Source organism: Manacus candei, unplaced genomic scaffold, assembly GCF_025592945.1.
Source record: "Manacus candei isolate 608988 ecotype Guabito, Panama unplaced genomic scaffold, ASM2559294v1 h1tg000018l, whole genome shotgun sequence".
Lineage (NCBI taxonomy): Eukaryota > Metazoa > Chordata > Aves > Passeriformes > Pipridae > Manacus > Manacus candei.
Genome location: NW_026138066.1, coordinates 20,636,590 through 20,656,814, shown reverse-complemented (window position 1 = coordinate 20,656,814; position 20,225 = coordinate 20,636,590). Strand labels below are relative to the sequence as shown.

Below are 20,225 nucleotides of genomic sequence, written 5' to 3'. Positions count from 1 at the left end.
TGCATGTTAAGAACCTTTGGATTACGTGTATTGTATCATGCTTACTTTGCACACACAATTAGTTCAAATGTCGGGCTTCCCACATGAGGTAACTGAAGAAGATTTATCTCACAAGATAAAGCTCTGGTACCACATCAAACAGGGTCAGAACACACACCCATCAAGAAAATAATCTGGAGAACAGCTACAACTGGCTGAGCTCATGTGAAAAATGAAAATGTCACTGGCACTTAGTCCAGAGGTCAAACTAGTTGAGGAAAACAGAGTAGATCAGTGATGCTGGAGCTGCTTACACAGATTAAAATTCTACACCAGAGCAGCTAAACTTGTATTTAGAATAAATGTGCAAAACTTGTGAAGTTTGTGTGCCTTTAAGGACAAGATCATTTCAGTGTTGGCAAAGGGTGCAAAAGACACAGCACCATGGAGAATTTTTTTAATGTATTTTTTTTCAGAATATATTAATGGATAAATGATTTTTTTTTTTTTTTATTGTTCCAGTGGCACTTTGAGGACAGCATTTCTAGGAGCCCTTCTCCAGAAGCAATGGACCTGTAAGCATATCACATGCAGACTGTTTATTTACATTCCATAAAGTAGGGAGGGTGTTTGAGTTGTTGGGCTTTGCCCTCTCAGATGCTGCGTGTACACGGTCCAGGTGAATCACTCCTGGCTAGACCTACAAAGGAGCCCAGCTCCAGAAGACAGACTGGAGCTTTGAGTTAGGTTACTTAGCTTCTTACACTGCACTTGGGGAGCTACACTGTGCAGCACAGGATTCAAAGGGACAGGCACCTTGAAAACAGGTATTGCCTCTGCTGGAAATAGTGGCTGCTAAGGGAAGGACACATCTTGAGTCCCTTTTAATGCTGATGAGAAGGGTAAATAGAGAGCTCAGGGAGAAACAGAGTGGTTAAGTGAAAGGATTTGAAGGTTGGTAATAGTTACTTGATATAAAATGGTTGACCTGCTACCTTGAAGGTTACAGCAGGCAGTAGGAAAACATCCATCCTGCAATTCGTGTCCAAAGTATGCCTGGGTCCTGTTTAGTTGCTAGAGCCCTTATTTGGAGATACTCTGAATCTTTCTGTCCCAGCAGGATCTCCTGAGGCTTGAAGCCGAGCTAGAAACCCAGCATGATATAAAGACTGCTTTTCTGACAGAACTTCTGAACCTTTTTATCCTATTCTACCTAAAAATTACCTTACACAGACGTAGCTGTGATTTTTTTTAAGGATATATGCTGAAATAAGATCTGACAGTGCAAAAAATATGTGGGAAAGTGAAGATGAGGGCATATTAGCATGCAGAATCTTAATATAACTGCAGTGCACTACTCCCTTCCTTCAAAATAAATCGATATATTTGCACGCAGGACCTGCTTGGCCTGTCTGTCTGAAACAGAGACCTTCCAGTTTTGTTTGTGTACAGTCAAAATGATGCTTTTATTGGCAAGAAAGAAGGGCCACTGCTCCTTTGTAAGGTTAATTACAGATGTAATTTTAAAGGGGAAACTTCCCTCTATCTGTGTCAGAAACAAGTGTCAGCATCCAAGGCATAGAAAACATTTTTTTCCTGGTTATAAATTTGAAAGACTTAATAAAATGAGTCAAAAAAGGCAGTGGCTGTGAGGAAAAGTCTCAGGGCACAGAAGTGAGAGTCAGTAAGATCTGAAATGTAATTTATATCTGAGATCTGAAATGTAATTTATATCTGAGAAGTGTTGCAGCCAGAATTAGGTTTCCCTTAAAGTTTCTAAGAGACTGAAAGAGAAGTGTGGGTGTTCTCTCTCTCAAAAAAAAGCTGTGTCTGACCCACAAAGTGTCTAGTTGGGATTTAACTAAAACAGGCAGATCCTCAAACATCAGAACTCCCCTGTTTCTAAGCTATGAAAGGATTTGCTGTGGGGAGCGACGATGTTCAGCTGAAGAACAAAAATCATAATCTTTAATATCAATTTCCCTTTGAGGCAAGAAGACTGATTCCAGGTTCTCCATCGACAGAGACATGAATAAGAAGGCTCAAGAACAGAAAATACCTATCTACAAATATCCCCAAAGACACTGAAATATGAGATGACACCTTTTCACAATCTCCTCTGCATGAGGGAAAATATCTTTGCCTGGAAGGGAGGAAAGTGGGGTACACCATGTATGAAATATGGAGACTACAGAGAGAAGCTAAATCAGATTCCTGATTTCCAGGTACTGTGCTCAAGCTACATCCATCTGCCCCAAAAATGTGAACATTTATTAGCTTTAAATCTTATATTATATTCCAGCTATGCTATCTATTAATGCCTGAGACTGTAAATGTTTGAAATTCTCCAGAACAATTGCATGGATCCAGTGAACACAAAGGGCTACCTTTTTCAATGTGAAATTTGGTGCTTTAAAGGGATAGTGAATGGAAAACCAGGTAATTTTTAAGTCTACTTGTTCATTGTAGTCCTTTGTTGACTCAGTTTTAAATGCCTCTTTTTACTAGCTGAACAGTAGAAGATTAAACTTCATGAATGTGCTCATTAGTAGAACACTGCTGAACTCTAAACCCATCCATTTCATATACTATTTTACTATGTACCACTTAACTAATGCATATGGCTTAAATGCCTGTTAAAAGAACAGTACCTGTACTTCTGCCAGACTGCCTACATGCAACAAAGCTATACTGTAGGGAGAAATTGTTGGTGACAGGAAAACCAAATGCAAAGAGAACTGAAGTTTGCATTAAAGCCAACTCATGGGCAAAGTACATTTAATAGCTCAACTGCAGGGATGATCAAGTGCCCTTAGTGGAAAAAAAAAAAGCGCTGGACTGCCAAAAGCATTAGTCTGGAGCTTTATGGGCTGCCCTCCTGTAAACAAAGAGCCCAGTTATCACCAGCTAACTCTGTGTTGAAAGTAGAAAGCCAGGGGAAAAGCTGGGTGCATTTTGACAAGAGTATTGTAACCCTCAAATTCTCCCTTTCGTATAAAGAATCATTCGAAGCTGTGAATTTTGACTGGTGTCTCAGGCCAGAGAGACTATTCTGTGTGTGTTTATAATTCCTAAGGTTTACAGTGGAATATGTGAGACCCCTCCACTGGCTTAGATGAAATCTGAGGAGCAGCATTATATTTTCTTTGGTTTAGGGTTTTTTTGGCTTTTTACATTTTTGTCTGACTTCATCTTTCAGTCTTTAATATTGCATTATTGTTCTGATCAGCTAGAATGTTAAAGCTACAGAGAGATGCTACTTGGAAAATATTGAAAATTTGAAAATAGGTGCAATGCCTTATAATATGGAAGTGAATGGCCCTCTAGAACTCCTAGTTGAATAAATCAAAAATTTTACCTTGAGAGAAGGATTAAGAGAGCTTAGAGGAAGTGATTTCTTTTTTTTTCTTTTTGTTATGCAAACTATTTTCTAAAAAGACAAGGCAGAAATTATCATAGGTTTTGAAGGATGAATGGGAGAACTGCAGTCTCTCCAGCAAAGAGGGAAACATTTGTCATCTATCAGAAGGATTAATATTCAAATGTTTGAGGAAATAGGATCACAATCCGTTCTGTAGTCTTCTTCTCACTGGTTTTGTCTATTTATCTTATGGGAAGGCTGCAAGGGGATTCTTCCATACAATGAGGAAGACTTACTAGTCCAAACACTTTAAAGTCTAAAAAGAAGCCAAAGTTAGCATAAATATAGTGCAGATTTCTTCTTATCCAAATACTGTGGCTTCTGAGACACTGGAGTAGCTTCATGAGGATGAGGACTTCAACAAGTCTAGTAACATGCTTGTGATCTCTGAAGTGCTGTGATGACAATGAAAATACTTCCCCAGAATTAAATTACAGTAGGTTAAATAACTGGAGTTTCTTGTGTAGATGTACTTTTTTACTTACAATTCTTAAAAAAAAAAAAATTGATTCTGCAACTTCTCATTTGAATAATATGAAAAAAGGTTGTGCCATATAATGTCCATCTTCATCCTTCTGCAAGTGAAAGATTACCACTATGCTATTTTGTTTATTTAAATTAACTCATTCTAACACTTATCCTGTTACTTTCAGGTTAATTTCTATTCACAGTACCTCACTTCTGCAATGAGTTACTTCCACTTCTTGTGATTTTTCAAACACGAGTGCATTCATTGTCTTGATCAGACACTAGATGATCCAGCTACAAGTATTTAGTAAGGCATAATAAAAGACTCCATTTCTGTATCTGTGCAACTACATCAGTGCTAAGTAGTTTCACAACAAATGCATTGAAATCATCTCAGATTTGAGCAGAGGTTACATAAGTTAAAGCTTATTTAAAAGTGAGTGTTCTTTCTAGCCAATCAAAATCTCCCAGTCCACAATGATATAAGCTATCATACATACATCTTCTGCTGAGCATGATATAACTTATTACTAATTATATTCCCCTCTGAGTGATTCTTACCTAACTACATTACACATAAGAACAGTGGGCTTACTGCAGCAAGCAGAAATTCAGTTTTAAGGGAGTTAACTGTGAAGAAATTAAAGAGCCCTGGACTACAGCTCTAGTGAAATTTTGGGTGTCTGGAAATCCTTTTCTCAGCAAGTGCTCCCCACTATTTTTAGAGTGTCCATTCATCTTGTAATTCTCTCCTTCCTTATTTTTGCTCTCAAAGGGATTGCTTTCTGCAAATCATAGGAGAGGTTTGCATATTTCTATCCTGGAAAGTGCTCAAGGCCAGATTGGGTGGGACTCTGAGCAACCTGGTCTAGTGGAAGGTGTTCCTGCCCGTGGCAGGGGGGCTGGAACTAGATGAACTTTAAGGTCCCTTTCTACCCGAACCATTCCATGATTCTATGATATGTCTAAGAAAAAAAAAAAACACTGCCAACTATGCAAATTGCAAACAGGTGCCAAGATGTCTTACTTTTTTTCCCAGCATTAGGGAGAGGTTCCCAGTACAGTGAAGAAAGCTCATTATACAGAAGAAAAGTGGGATCTGTTGACAGAAACAACAGTTTGAGTGCCATCAAACATACCTTATTCACTTTCCTCCCAGTCTCTTCTCTTTCACATGACTGCTCTTCAGGATTTCACTTTCAAATAAATATTTGGCTCTTGTATCCAAAAAGACAAACAAATATGTAGAGAAAAATTTGCCTGAGTGAGTGAACGCTCCTATTCAAAATTCTGTGGCTGGATGAATGGATAACTGACAGCAGCGATGAATAAATAGCGCCTGGGCCTGCCAAAACCCAGCATTAGAAAGTATAAACAAAGCAGTACTGAAAACAGATGGGTTCATTTTAAGTTTTATCCTTTTTCAGTCAAGGGATGCTAATGAGGCGACTTCACTTTGCACCACGATCCTGACACGTTGTGTGCCAACACCAGCGAGGAGGTGGACTGACGCAGGGACTGAGCGCGCAGCTGCCTCTCCTCAGGGCGAAGTAATTATTACCAAAACTCCTCAAAAAGCACGGATCTTCCCGCTGAATAATGACAGAAGTGAGCTGCAAGGGGCACCAGAGCTATGCAATTCCAGTAATTAGGTATTTGTGAGTATTTGCACTGGACTTAACTGCAGAAAGCTAAAACATGGGGATTTGATTGCCGGGGAGGAGGAAGGTTGCTGAGAGGAACTGAAATCTGGTAAGATTTTACAGGCATGGGAACTGCTCTGTCAAATCAGCCCCGTTGCCTGTTTACTTTGATGGTGGCCAAAACTCTGTGGGTATCAGAGGCAGGTGCAGTCTGTTCGGCAATTGGCAGCAATGCAATATGGCAACTTCTTCCTGAGGAAATCAGTCTTTTAACTGCTCCTCTCAGAATCCAAATAACAAAGGTTGTCATGAAAAACATAGCTCATGGGGGTTTGAATTTCAAACTGGCTAAAACAAATTTTAAATGTAATGGAGTTGTGCTTGAAATAAAACTCCAGATTTGAAAATTATGTATGTTTGGCAAGCTCTGGTCCAAATATCCAAAATGTAATAACATGGATGGACAAAAAGCCAAGAAAAAACACGTCTTTCTCTGCCTGTGTGGATTTGGATACAGTTTCTAGAAGGAAATTATAAGAGAAATAACATCTCCCAATGACAATTGCTTATTCTTGAAGTTCGCAGGGGAACTTTCTAGTAATGGACCTCAACTTTCCTGTGATCTCAAACCAGGCTCTCCCCAGAGCCTGCTGCTGCCTGCTCCAGCTTCTCTCCTCCCTGTGCTGCACCTCTGTGTCTCCTTCTCCCCTGTGCCTTTCATGCTCTTTCCTGTTGGAAGAAGAATTGTTCCCCTGTTTTGCTCTGCAGCTTTCTCCTTGTGCCACTGCTGGGTCCAACAAAATTGTTCCTGTTTTTCAAAAAAAGTCTATTATATAGCAGTGATGTATCCAGCCTGTGCTGCTAAGAGATGAAATATCTTGTGATACAGCTATGTAAAGTCACTTTTTGCACATATTTTCCTTCCAGGCATTGTGAAAACTGCTTCTAGCCTTTGACCCTGTTCTGGGAAGCTCATGTGTGACCCTGGTATAATTATGGCCTTCCCAGCCAGCAGTGCTGGGATCTGTGTTGGGACACCTGCGAGCTGGAATGTGTCTCACCTGTTGAAATAAGTATTTTATAGCTACATGAAAGGTTAAGGAAATATATAGCTGCAAGATTATTTCAAAGAGAAGCCAAGAAAAACCAAGCTTGTGACTTCTCAGCTGGCAGGAAAATTAAATCATAAAGCAAGAGCGTTTGAAAACAAAAACCATGATGCTCCCTGCTTTCTCTTCCACTTTCCATGTCATATAACCCACCTTCAGCACATTTGGTTATCTTACAAAGGTTGTTATAAAATAAGCTATAGATATGTATATGTATAGATACACACCCATAGATGTATTTGAAGTATAATTTCCCTACAATAATTTTGTAGTACTCTTACTGCTAAATGAAGAATTGACCCTAATTTTTTGACTGCACTAGAGCAAGAGGCCTAATGGCTTTTTCTGTTCTTAGATATATTTGCTGAAAGGAGTTTAATTACATAATAATGTTGCTACTCTCTGATGTCATTGCTTGGGTTATCTATCATCTATTTGATTGGAACAAATTCCCAAAAGAGTTCTGGTATTCTAGATCATTTCCTAATCCAATACATTCATTACTGATGTAATTTTCCTTATCCTGTGAGGGGGGAGGACATGTTTATTATTGTTCATTCCATGGAGATTTTGAAACCAAAATCATATCATAGTCCCATTTCCCATCCTCCCCTCTCCTTGATTCTGTTTTGTCTAGTCACTTGGAGAATGCCTTCATGCTCGTACTTTCTTACCGAGGAAATTGTGTTATCAAATATATATATAATTTGTTGACCAACAGTGGGCGCTTTGGGAGGTTGCAGAAGAGCCATATACCATATTCATCACCCCAGCTGCTGAGTTTTCTTGATTGCTGCTACAATTTTGTTGAATTAGGTGGCCCACTGGTTTTCCATCAGCCACAAGATGATAATAGTCGTGTAAGGCGAGCAATTACTAGGTTTCCTAGGGATGGTTTACCCACAGGGAATATTCCTAATTTAAAGAAGCTATAACTGCCAGTGTATATTGAATTTTTTTTTCTTAAACATGTCTAACTTTAGCTATCAAGTGAAATAATAAATGTTATTCCCTCTGGTTTTTGTTCAGGGACTGTGCCTAATCCTGGAATTACTGACATCTGTGTATCATTTCAATGGTAAATTACAGCTGGGACATGCTAACCCCGAAGTGTGAGTAAGAACTGCTCCTAAGTGATTGAAAACTTCTTGGCACTATAGTTGCTTTATAGTAATTAGCTTAGTCTTCATTCTCTTTTGATAGTTGCGTAAATTCTGTGCTATTTTCTTAGCACCAGAGTTGATTGTTTAATCAGCAGAAGAATGGTCTCTCTGGTAAAAATTAGATTTCAACTAAACCTCATTTTGTGTAAATTGCCCTTCCTCATTGACAGCTTCCTCTCCTTCCCTCCTTCCGCCCCCTCCCGGCCCCCACCTCCAGTGCAAGCAGAGGAAAGATGGAAACCTGGAATTACCATTTCCATGGAGATGGTGTAATTTCCTGAGTTGCTACAAAGTAACTTCAACTCCAAAACTCTTCTAACTGCTAATTTGAGAAAAAGGGTAATAAATAATACAAATATATTAATGGCTAAAATATATTATCTCATTTTAGATATCTTACTCCCAGTTCTCTAATAATGCATTCTGTGATTGCCTAACAAGAGACTAAGCACAAGAAATACAACAGTGTAACTCAAAATTTGTGTTACTTATGTCTGTTGCCAACAAATAACATTAGAGTAACTGTTTACACATCTGTTAAAAGCTACTATCCTCGAAAACAATGATGAATAATGACTTTATAATTTGGAATATGGTGGCAAAACTGTATAGAGGTTAGAAACTGACTTTATTTCTCAAAACTGATGGCTTTCAGGCCTTATATCCATGCCATGGCTGACCAAGGAAAAGTAAAATTAGAGATCTATTTAGACAAGGGCCAACAATTTAAATAATAGTAATCTATGATTCACATGCAGCAGTGAATTTGGTCTTTGACTGCCATATTTTTTATTGTTCAATTGGTGTAATAGTAATTATAAGGTGGTTTTGATCACCACTGGAAACGTGTTTTAATAACTCAATGCTGCTTACTGGGAACAAGATAAAAATATTGGGCCATGGGGCAGATGAATGAGATTTTCACTGGCTTCATTAACACTATCAAATGCTTAATTTGACTATCAAATGCTTCTCTTAATTGAGAAATGCTAAAGAAATTCAGAAAACCTTTACCAAATCACCTTTCTTCTTGAAGATGCCTAAACTGGAAAGTTAGAAATTTGGAAAGCTTCTGAAACTTCTCAAGAAATGATAATTTGTAAGTGTAAATGAGAATTTGAGGAATAACAGTTAGAAGAAATAGAAATGAAAAGCTATTTTTAGAAGATGATGGCTGGACTTCATGATCTTAAAAGGATTTTTCCAATCTAGACAATTCTATTATTCTCTAAAAGAAGTCTTGCTGAAATCTGTAGGATGTATTTCCATAAAGTGCCAGGAGGTTATACACACAATAGTTGGCTCTATCTCCAGTAGTATAAGATTATATTATATACAGGTGAAAAACATAGTTTCTTCTTCTGCTATTTATTCAGTATATATGTTCTACTATACTGACCCTTAACTATTTCTAAGTGGTTTTCAATAAATTATATTGCAGGAGACAGCTTCAAATAGTCTTTGACTCCTAACTGAAAAATCTGTACTGTCTTTAGAATAGAAGAAATAATGTCCTAGAAGTGTGAGGTATCTTTATTATTTCACTAGATTTGTATATTTGGTTCACAGTTCTTCTTTCCTTTTTTTCAGTTCTTTTGTTGAGTTTTTTTTTTTTTTCTTATGCTTCCCAATATTGTCTTGTAAGCTCCCAATTACATGTAACACTTTGGAATATGCATCATTTAAGGACAGTAGTGATGTCATCTCTGCCCCAAAAAATCAATTTTACATGTCCTTAATTCTCATATTAACTAAGTATTTGCTTATTCTGTGTATGCCTGTCTAGAAGAGAGAAGACTTAAGTAAATTCAGTAGGCCTGAGCACTTTGATGGAATCTTGATTTTAGCATACCTCTACATTATAATTGTATGTATTTATCTTTCTAAGACACACCAGAAATAACTCTACTACTTTCCTAATACTGGTATTTATTCTGTGCTTACTTGCTTTTAATTTCAACATTTGTTTGCTCTCTCTGGGAATGATCACAAACACCATAATTTTACATGATTTCTATAATTAAGAGTTCCTCCCTTCTATATTGTAAGTTTAAATATTAATGGTAAACTGTTTAAAAATCAACTTCTGGTTGTTTCTAGGAAGACCCCTTAATGACATATGGAGTTGTTATGATTGGTTTGGATATAGAAAAAGAGTTTAATTAAAATATTCTTTCTTAATCTGAGAGATGAACCTCAGAATAGTCTTTGAGGACTTCCCAGAAATTAAATTTTCATAGTCAGCATTCAACTTGAATTTCCCCTTACAGGAGACATAAAAGGAAGCAGTGAACTTAAAATGCATATAAAGTGACACAGAGCTTGATAACTTAGCAGGATAATTCTGTTCTAATTTAGAAGAAAACAACAGTCCAATTTCTTCATCTTCTTGAAGCAGCAATAAACTTCTAAATCTATTAGCACCCTCAAACACTCAGAAACTTTAATGAAAGTTATACTAATGAATAAGTCAACCAATTGTGAAAGCAAGCCTTAACAATGTGAAAGAAATGGTATAACCAAACCTGATCACGAGTCATGCATTCATTAGCTCATTCATCCTAAAAAAAAGCTGGGTTTAAAATCAAAAATGTGGATAATGCAAACCATCAGTGTGGTTTGTTTTGTGGAAGTCTAGTTATCCCTGCTGCTCCATTTCCACTGAGGGCCCAGTTTACACTCACTGAAACTGTGGCTGGAATGAGTTTCCATATAAAAATCTATCAAGACATATACACATGTATATATGTGTGTGTATATACATTCATCTATCTATAGGGATGTAAATATTTTTATCTTGATCAGTCAAGTGTGCAGTTCAGCAAGGCTGCCCACACGCTGAAGTTCTGGGCGTTCCTTTGTCAGACAGGGAACTAAAGACTGAAAGGATATGTTAAAAATTGAATGGCCTCTGTGATTTTTGTTTTATGACAGACTGGATCTGAAAAAGCATCTGTTTTACATAAAATATTAAAAGGCTAAATAGCAACAGTGGCCATGTGTCTGAAAAGCTTGTTTTATTTCAGATAGCCGAGAGCGACATCTTTCCTCCCACTTCTACCCATTATTTCATTTGCAAAAGTAGTTCTGAAAATAATTAGTCTCAAGGTCCAAAGTGACAGAATTTTATATCACTGTTGTGTGTCACCTCATTTTTATTATTACCTTAACATGAATTTTGTATATGTATATTTTTAGTCTATTACATATCAAACATGAAAAACAAAAAATGTTACAATATTCCATTTAAATGCCAATGTATTTTAATTGTTCATTATCAGATTTTAAAAGTAGGCAAATCATATACGATTTGCTGCTGCAGTCTTGCTGCTGCTGTATCAGTTTGATGAAGAGAAGGTGCAGCACTTTTTTTTAAAGTAATTATTTTCCTAATGGATTTATTTGTCCTGAATAAGACAATTCTTCCTCTGTGTCAAACATTTTCAGAATTATAACTCTTATCTTAATTTGAGGGGAAAAAAAATTTACATACCAGATGAAAACTCCTTAACTTTCCTTAATAAGTAAGATTTATAAGTAACCTGATGAAAAAATCTGTTGGGGATGTATGTTCCAAAGACAGAAGCCTTTTCTTCATGAAAAGTGCAGGACAAATGGATGGGTTTGTTCAGCTATAATTATATATATATAATTATATAATGCCTGAAAAAGAGGAATTGACTTCATATCTTCAGTGGATTTATCTTAACTTTAAAGCTTCCTTTGCAGACATAGCCCAAGAGTAGAAATGTGTATGCAAGAAGTAACTGTACCTGTGATAATGTATGTAGGATGCAGCAAAGTCAAGTTTTATTTTTGTGCTGCAGCAGTCCAGCATAATAAGGAAACTCAGAAATATTTCATGATATGCTGTGATGTAAGAACTATTTTTATATCCTGAATGGATTTTAATGTCTTTGGAAGAAAAGTGCTCTCTCTCTCTCTATCTCTCATGTACACACAAATTCTGCATGTTATCAGAATAAGATAGGAAAACATAGTCAGATCCTTCTAAATATTTAATGAGGACATGTTACTATGAACTCAAAAAAGCAAAAGAGGCTACATAGGACCATTTTATCAACCTTCTCTACCCTGAACAGTATTTCAACTCGAGTGAACTTGTTCTCTAATTCTTTTTAGGTAGCCTTTCTTGTTTTAAAGTGGGCTGAGCCTGATTTTGTTAATGTTGGCATTAAACACGTGGCTGGGGGTTTTGTGGGATTTTTTTATGGTTTTGTTTCGGGTTTTTGTTTTGGTTTGTTTTTTTTCTAATCTTGAAAGGCAAGTTTCACTCTGACAATAAATTCCAGTTTGGTGTTTAAGTAAGGGTAAATTCTACCACCATTCAAAATAGAGCTTTTTGTGACTTTTTTTGTTTGTTTGGTTGGTTGGTTGTTGTGGTTGTTGTGGTTGGGTTTGGGTTTATTGCTTTTTTTTGTTTGGTCTTTTTTGATTGTTGGGGTTGGGTTTTGTTTTATTTTGTTTTTCATTGGGTAATGAGGCTTCAGTACTTTCTGAAAATAGTGCTTCTTTGTAGCCTGGATCACTATCTGTTTATTTTTATTTTCACAGAGTTTCCTTCTTTTCTTATGCATTTGAAAGAAAATTAAAAAGCTCAGATACTATCATAGCTGTTATGGGTCTCCAAGAATATCTATATTTCAGTCTTTATATGGTGATATCTAAGAGGTAGTGGCTGGGAACCACCACAGTGGCTGTGTCCTCATCAGTATGCTCCATGTTGTGAATATTAACTTTTTTTTTTTTCTTTTGGAGGGCATTTTTTTGTTTGTTTTACCCTCTTTTTTTCACTTCCTGGGACTTAAGTTGATGAAGCCCTGTAAATCCCACTTTGTGTTTTAAGGCACTAAGCCAGACAAATAATTTTAACAAGATGAACCAAGCCTGTCACAAATAAAGAAGGAAATAGAAAATAGAAAAAAAACCAACAAAACCTTTAGAAGTTCTGCACTTCCTCTCCTGACCCTGGCATCAGCAGTGGAAGTCCTGTTTGAGCACCATCAAGCACTCTCTAAGGTAGAACTCATTCTCTTTTTTAATTAAAAATCTTTGACTCCGTTTTTTTTTTCTTACAACAATAATCTTCTATTTTATTACCTTTATATTTCCCAAGTCTGTGTTCTGAAGAGCAGAGTGAAGCATAAATTCCGTGAAAAAAGAAAGCCTGTGTAACTGACTGAAGATCCATCTTGGAAAGAAGTGAATGCTTCTGGATGTTTAAGATGACAAATCGGTGCTCTTCATAAAAGAAGTATCTGTCTCATGAAAGGTAATGAGTCTTAGATGGCAGATGGCATCTTAGACATTTGAACATCATCTTGGCTGAATCTCCTTCTAAAAAGGTACTAGTGAGGGGATTGTCCGTGCCCTTAGGGCCCCTCTTGGGACAAGCGTAAGTTTTAGCCTTGATTTCAGAAACTGCACTGCAAGAGCAGCCTGCCATAACTTTTGTTTGTCTGATACCATCTATTTAAGATAACGTGGGCCACATCAGCTTCAAGCAGGGAGGGGGATACAACGATTTAACATGCAAATTGTAGCCTAGTTTTTATCAACTGAGCCAAGCTCAGCATTGTAGCTTTTAAAGGGCCGTTCAAAGCCAGGAGTCTGACCCGGTCACTAAATCACTGCCTAGAGGAACCTTTGTCTCCCCTTACCCGAGCTTGTTGGAGGATTCACAGGAGATAATTCTCCCCAGGATAAAGTTATCCTTTGTGACTATCTCAAGACACGTCATCCATGAGATGCAGCCCAGGGTTCCAAGCTGCCCAAGGCTCCACAGAGCACCCCGGTTCCTGACCCGCTGTCTGCCCGTGGTTGTGTGACAGCAGACGTGTACAGTAACGTGCTGTGTCTGTGTTTTATGAATGTTCCAAATCTGGGTCTAACAATATTTGCTCGGGCACTGAGAAAGTCTGGGAATTTGATCTTGGCATGCACTCGGAGCCAAAAATATAGAGCAGCAAATGGGCATATGAAAGACCTGGCTGAAATTCACCCCTGTTATCCCAAATGTCACACTGAACGTTCTCAGAGACTTTTAGACTCCCAGTAGACACAGTCGTGCCAGTGGTATCTGAATGTAATGAGCGGGACCTGTCAGAAGCAAGTCTCAGTCAGCATATTAATTCACTAGCTTTACAAATGTGATTATTTAAAAGATTTTTTGTCTTTGTAATATAGATTTTTTTTTTGGTTTAAACTTTAAATTAACACCTACTGCAGTATCTGTCTCACGGTCTGTGTCCCATTACACAGACCTGCAAGTATGCTTAGGAATGTAATTAAATTGCTGTTACTGCAGGGATATTTTATCAGCAGTCAGTAAAACATATTCACAAGTGGGAAACAGTGTCTAATTTCTCAGTGCTCTAGAATAGTCTCCTCAGTTGTTCTGTAAGTCAACATAACAAAGATATTCAGAGTATGGCCATATGCCTACCTTTTGTTTGCTCAAGTACTGCATTGCACTTAGGCTGGCCCTCAATCCACAGTAATCTCTTCAAAGTTTTCCTTTGTACATTATGCTCAAGATAAAGGAAATTATATATGTGATAGTAGATGCCAAATTCAACTTGCTAAACCATACCTAGCGTGACTGGCTAATAACTTCCTGATCCATCACTGCTGCATGTTTGGAGCTTTGCAGGGAACTTCACTTCTCAGACTGAAATGCCTTTTTTTTTTTTTTTTAATCAATTCTGTTTAGATCAGTATCTGCTGTCTATGAAAACTTGTTTGGATTAAGATTTCATTATGGATTTGAGACGGCCCAGATTAATTTAAGAGGTTGTCTTAAAATACCTCTGATAAACTTGGGTAATTTCTGATCATGCTTTAGAGCCAGCCACTGACTACAGGACGAAATCAAAACCACCCCACAGCTCACAACTTTGTTTGCCTTAAGGTTTAAATCCAGTTCACAGACAGGAAAGGCTGAACTCTCTACCCCAAGATTCTCTCATCTCTTTTGTACCTGTAGAATATTAGAGAGCAGCTATTATTGGCAATATCACTGAAAATGTGGCTTTCCTCCTCTACAAGGGTCTGTTTTAAGTAATAAGTTCTTCTGCAATTATTGTAGGGGTGTTGTATTGATAAAATACTCCATTGAAATATGAATGACACTGCATGAAGTCCTCTAGGAGGAATACAGAATCATGCTACCATCATAAAGACACTACAGTCTAAAGCAACTAAATGAAGATACAAGGAAAAAGGGGAACAGAAATGCCTATAATTTGTTCCAGTGTATGCCCAGATACTCTTTATGTTATCAGTCTTTGTTGACGACTTCACAGTTGCTTAGCTTTGCCTAAGAGCAACATAATTTGGATTCAGTGCATTGCTGTGTAAAGCAAACTCCATTTAAAAATGCAGCCTGATTTTTTTTCATTCTTAAATAAGAGATAAAACATTATTTTTTGATGATATATATAATTTTTCACTTTCTAAAAAGATACATTATATGAAAAATTTCACAAGCTCTGGTAGCACTGATGTTCTTGTGTCTTGCACCAGCACAGTTATGTTCAAAAAGCATGAAAAGTACAGATATGCTGTGTTTTCCTTCTATAATCTTAGAAAGAAATTTTGTTTGTAAAATCTGTCTCTTTTAGATATTTGGATATACAGCTTCTTGACAAGTGTCACCGCTATATTTTAATTATTATAAATCATTGTTATCTAGAGGAAATAAGATGCAAAAATGAATGCTTAAGCTCTAATTATATTAGTAAACACATTGTGAGTCAACCTTTGACACTTCTAAAAATTAAATATTTTTTTTTCCTCATCTGCATTTCAGACCTCTGGAATAGACCCATAGCCAGTGCCCAGCTTGGGTGCTTGCTCTAGATGCTGAAGCTATAGAGCTAAAAAACTGCCTGAAATGTCTTCATGTACTTGCATTATGGTTATGGAAAGGAGTGGAAATCTGTGAAGCAGTGGGTTCTCTAATTTCAGCCTTCTGACATTTGCTGCATTCCCCTTGTGTGGATCTTATCTACATTTGCCCAGCATTGCATTAAGTCTGGTTGGTTGAAATATGTGATTCTAGATTCTTTTTCTATTATACATGGTTTTGAAAATGCACTTAAGTTGTTGGATAGATTGCATTTCACCCAGACTTAATTTAAAGTGGTGTTCATTAAATGCTGCCATGAATTGGATTTATACAACAGTCATAAACTTACAGTCCCCCTCAGACTGAAGGTTCTCAACACACTTTACAAATTCAAACTGTAAATGGAGAAAATAGAAACAAAAACATAAAGCTACAAAAAATACCACACCGTGTAGCTATTAGTTTATTCAGCATTTAACTGCCTTGCAAGAGTTTTAAAAAACAGCAAATGGTCAGACATTGACTATAGTTTTATCAGAAAATGATTCTTTATCAAACGAATATCTAGCATGACAGAAGAAAACCCATCTATTCTCCACTAGTAATATCAAAAATACTAGCATTAATGAATAAAACCAGAAACTATCTAAATCACTGGAATACTTTAGAAGGAATAAACCATGCATCATCCTTGTGAAGGCCATCAAACACTGGTGAGCATACCAATGTCTTATTTAGTGATTTTATTTAGCACTGTACTTATGAATGAGGAATTGTTCTTAGTTTAAAGCTCCATTTCTCCTGTTTCAGTCCCCTGTTACTGTACCTTCCCTTTGAGGGAACCACACACTCTAAATTAATCCCTTTTGCCTCTCTGCAACTAGAATTACCCGATATGATGATGAATTTTTTCCTTCTCTGGTTCGTCTCTGTGCATTCAACACTCTTAAAACCATTCAAGTTCCTCCCTTCCAGATTATCAAGATGAGCAGGGCTTTCCTGAAGTTGTAGTGTGAGTGGGGATGGTTTGACTAAAAAACTCATTTGGGTGTGAAGGTTTGCTTAGCCAGCAATGAACTGAAATGTGGGTGGAGGCCCTGCTCATGTTGTTGTAAACCCAAGAAAAATGACACAGTATTTGAAAGGAATTATTAACAGAAAAAAACCCATTACTCATCTCTGAGAGCGAGATATTTCTAATTAGAAGAGATGCATCTAAAATTTTAGAAATGTTGCAGAAGAGTCAAAGTTGATTAAAACATCTTGTGAAATTGGGCAGGTCTGGCTTGGGTTCACTTAATGCTGAGTACTCTTCACAAATCACTGAGTAAGTTCAGAAGGTTCCAAATTTAATACGAATTTTTTAACTAATGTAACAGACTGAATTCTAAATTTGGGCCTGTCATTTTGCATTTGATTCAGTTACACAATGAAATCTGCAGGCACGCAAAAGAAGATCATGCAGTGCCTTGGATGAAAGCATCTCTCCTGCTGGCTGGGTAAACATGGGATAAACATGGGATAAACATGGGATTGCTGCTGCCTGCCTGCTGTGGCTGTCTCTTCTGCCCCACCAGGCTGCTACAGAGACAGTGCAACCCAATTCCCATGTCCAGTTACCATGCCAGAACTTCAAAAGGACAACTAACCTGATGCACAAACAGGCCTCGGGTGGCAGACAAAACATCTCACATCTTCTAATTAATTGCTCACGTGTTTGTTCAGAAATGGAAAATCACCTAAATCTTAAACTCTTAAGAACCAGCCACCAGTGAGGTAAAACTGCCTTCCTAGGAGGCTCGACGTGTGTGTGACAGAAACAAGGATTGAACTAAGTAGTGCCAGTTATCTATGTCTTATTGAGAACTCCTAGAGAGGTGAGGAACTTAAAATAAAGCAAGCTTAAGGAAAAGATATCTAACTAATTTTCAGATTTTTAAGTAAGGCTAGACCATCCCCTAAATTTATTCCAAAAATGGTTGTTCGAGCAGTGCTAATTAATGAAGCCTGATCCTGAGGGAAAGGACTTCAATCCATGGCGAATGTTTGTTGTTCCCTTATTTCACAGGAGCTTTCTCTTAATCAATCATTCAGGCTTTTTTTTTTTTTTTTGCCACTTACTCATGAAGCAAGGAAATGGTCTTTGTTTGTCTTTTCCGTGTTCCTGAAAGTTTTGATTTTGCTCTTTTTTATTGAAGAAAACAATTACAAAGACTTCTCAAAAAAAGCCCCCATTTTTCACATTAGAGAGAAAAAATATGAACTCTGACAGAACAGATATCAACCAGACATTAACAGTCTCATTTCTGTGCCTGCCACTGCTGTGTCATCTAGGCATTTTCATTCATTCTAAGAATTCATTATTTTAATTTAAAATGCCTCTATGGGAAATTCAGTAGAGATATTCCCATCTTCAACAATACATTTGCCATAATGTTTTCCTCCTTCCTTCAGACCTCTCTGAAATCAAGCACTTCAGTCCATTGACATGTTGACAGTTTTGCATGAATTAATGAAAAAGGAGTTGGAAGAAGCTGAAAAAGATTTATTTATTATTATTATTCAACTGACTATGTATCTATGCTCTCTTCTGAAAAGAAAATTAGAAGGAGAAGGAACTGAAAAAAAGGGTTTGAAATGTATGGTTTAGAATTTATTCTGTTCTTCAGTCTACAGTATATAATTTTAAGAATCAAGGGTTCTGGCTTGAGGTGGAAATTCTTCCTCTGAATTGTAAGCAAGACTGCTTTACTGGTATTGCTTAATAAGCTGAGAGGAAGTGAAAATGGATGTTTCCAATACTGGGAAAAACATAAGGCCAAAGTTGGTCATTTAACAGATAAGATCTAACTTTTATTTAGTTCCTTTTGTTTAAAAAAGAAAAATATTAATCATCTTTGTAACAAAACACGAAGACACAAGACTTAAAACGTACCTGCTGAATATTTTCTTTACCTACTTCTGATAAAAATCTAAAACTCAGAGGTCTACGTGATCCAAGCGCCCAAGTGACACCTAATCATTCTGAAGCAGCACACTGCCCTGTGGAATGTGTTGAGTTGGTAATATAAGTCATATAAGTCTTGTGCTCCCTTCCTTTGCACGCACTGCTCTTTCACAACCATATTTCCTTTAACACTTCAGCCTTCCCTGTACATTCCGTGTTTGGCTTTGCCGGTCTGTGGTAATAACCCCAGGCAAAGAGCACACGGGGAGGGGGAGGCTGCCAACAGCAGAGGCCTGGCGCTGACTGGGCCAGGGTTTGTGTGGCACATGCCAGCTCAAACACGGGCGCTTCCTCTTTCTGTTTTCCTGTCTTCTGGGGCCAGCCAACCAGAGATGAAATTTCCCCATTCCTGGAACATCTGGCTTTGGCTCCCAACGCTCATAATTATCCTCCCGGTCCCAGCTCTCCGCAGGTGCAGGAAGTGTAGGGCAGGTTCTCTGAGAACACAGCTCTACAGTGGGTAAGTTCATCTATAAATCTTAGCTAAATGCATGTCATAGGATTTAACATGGTTGTTTTTTTTTCTTTTCTCAGAAAGGGTCTCCTGAAAAAATAGCGGTTGGAATAATATTACACTATAAGGTCATGAAACCTAGGGCAAAATCTCCAACTCTTGGTAAATGTATGGTTTTGTATTGTAATAAAAATCTTCATGTCAGCATCTTAAGATGCTGTATCACTCATGCTTTTACCATCTACTCCTACATCACTCATTCACTTTTCATCCCTTTTCTCAACACAGGTGTCACTACTCAGACACTTATTTGTCTTCACACACTGCTCCTCCCTTGCCAGTCAACTCCTTGCTCTCCTCATCTTGCCTGGTAACACCAGGAAAACCTTCCCATGCATTCCCTGGCAGTCAGATGCTGTTGCAGTCCACATTTGCTCTTCGAGAGGCTCTGACCTGTCAATGTCTTTGGAACTGTGACCTGTTCCTTGTTGGGCTCAGCATGGTTTGCCTAAACAGATGGTGAGCAATGGCATGCAATGCCTACTTATCTTTCTGTGCCTCTCTCCATATGGTTCCTGTATCAGACCTGGAAACAAACTGAAGGGAGTTAGTGTGACTAGGAAATAATTTCATTAAGCTTGACAAAGTTGCTGTTAAAAATTCCTGTGTTCTTGCACTGGTATGAATGGTTGTGTGATTCAGTTCAGGTTTGAGATGGGAATATGCGGTTCCCTTGATTTTATTTGGGTTAAGCACACCTATACTGTGCCTAAAGCTTACTCTGTGAGGTGTGAGTCTGCAAGCCACTTTAGCATACATGTGAATTTCTTGTTTTCTCAAAAAAAAATCACCTCGTGACAGGTGTGAGATGTTGCAGCATTAACATCTGTTACATGTACATCGCATAATATATGTAAATGTTCTGATATTACACAAGATTACAAAGTCTTGGAAATGGATGATATCACTGGCTCCTTTTGGTAGTGGTAGGGGAGATAGTGTTTGAACAACCTGATATTAAAATGGATGTTTTTAGATGATAGATTCAGTTATATCCTCTTGGTACTTAAAAGGAAATTATTAAAAGTGTCAAGATTTCAGGGTCTAGGCT

At 37.5% G+C, this 20,225-nt stretch overlaps 2 long non-coding RNA genes across 2 annotated transcripts; both read left to right on the top strand.

Moving 5' to 3' along the window:
- Window positions 1-688: 688 nt before the first annotated feature.
- LOC127469772 (uncharacterized) lies at window positions 689-5,445 on the top strand. The gene is made up of 3 exons (XR_007904062.1): window positions 689-806; window positions 1,970-2,204; window positions 5,296-5,445. It is a non-coding gene; the product is annotated as an uncharacterized LOC127469772 (long non-coding RNA).
- A 6,756-nt stretch (window positions 5,446-12,201) lies between these two features.
- On the top strand, window positions 12,202-19,537 carry LOC127469771 (uncharacterized). The gene is made up of 3 exons (XR_007904061.1): window positions 12,202-12,823; window positions 12,921-13,076; window positions 19,403-19,537. It is a non-coding gene; the product is annotated as an uncharacterized LOC127469771 (long non-coding RNA).
- The last annotated feature ends 688 nt before the right edge of the window (window positions 19,538-20,225 follow it).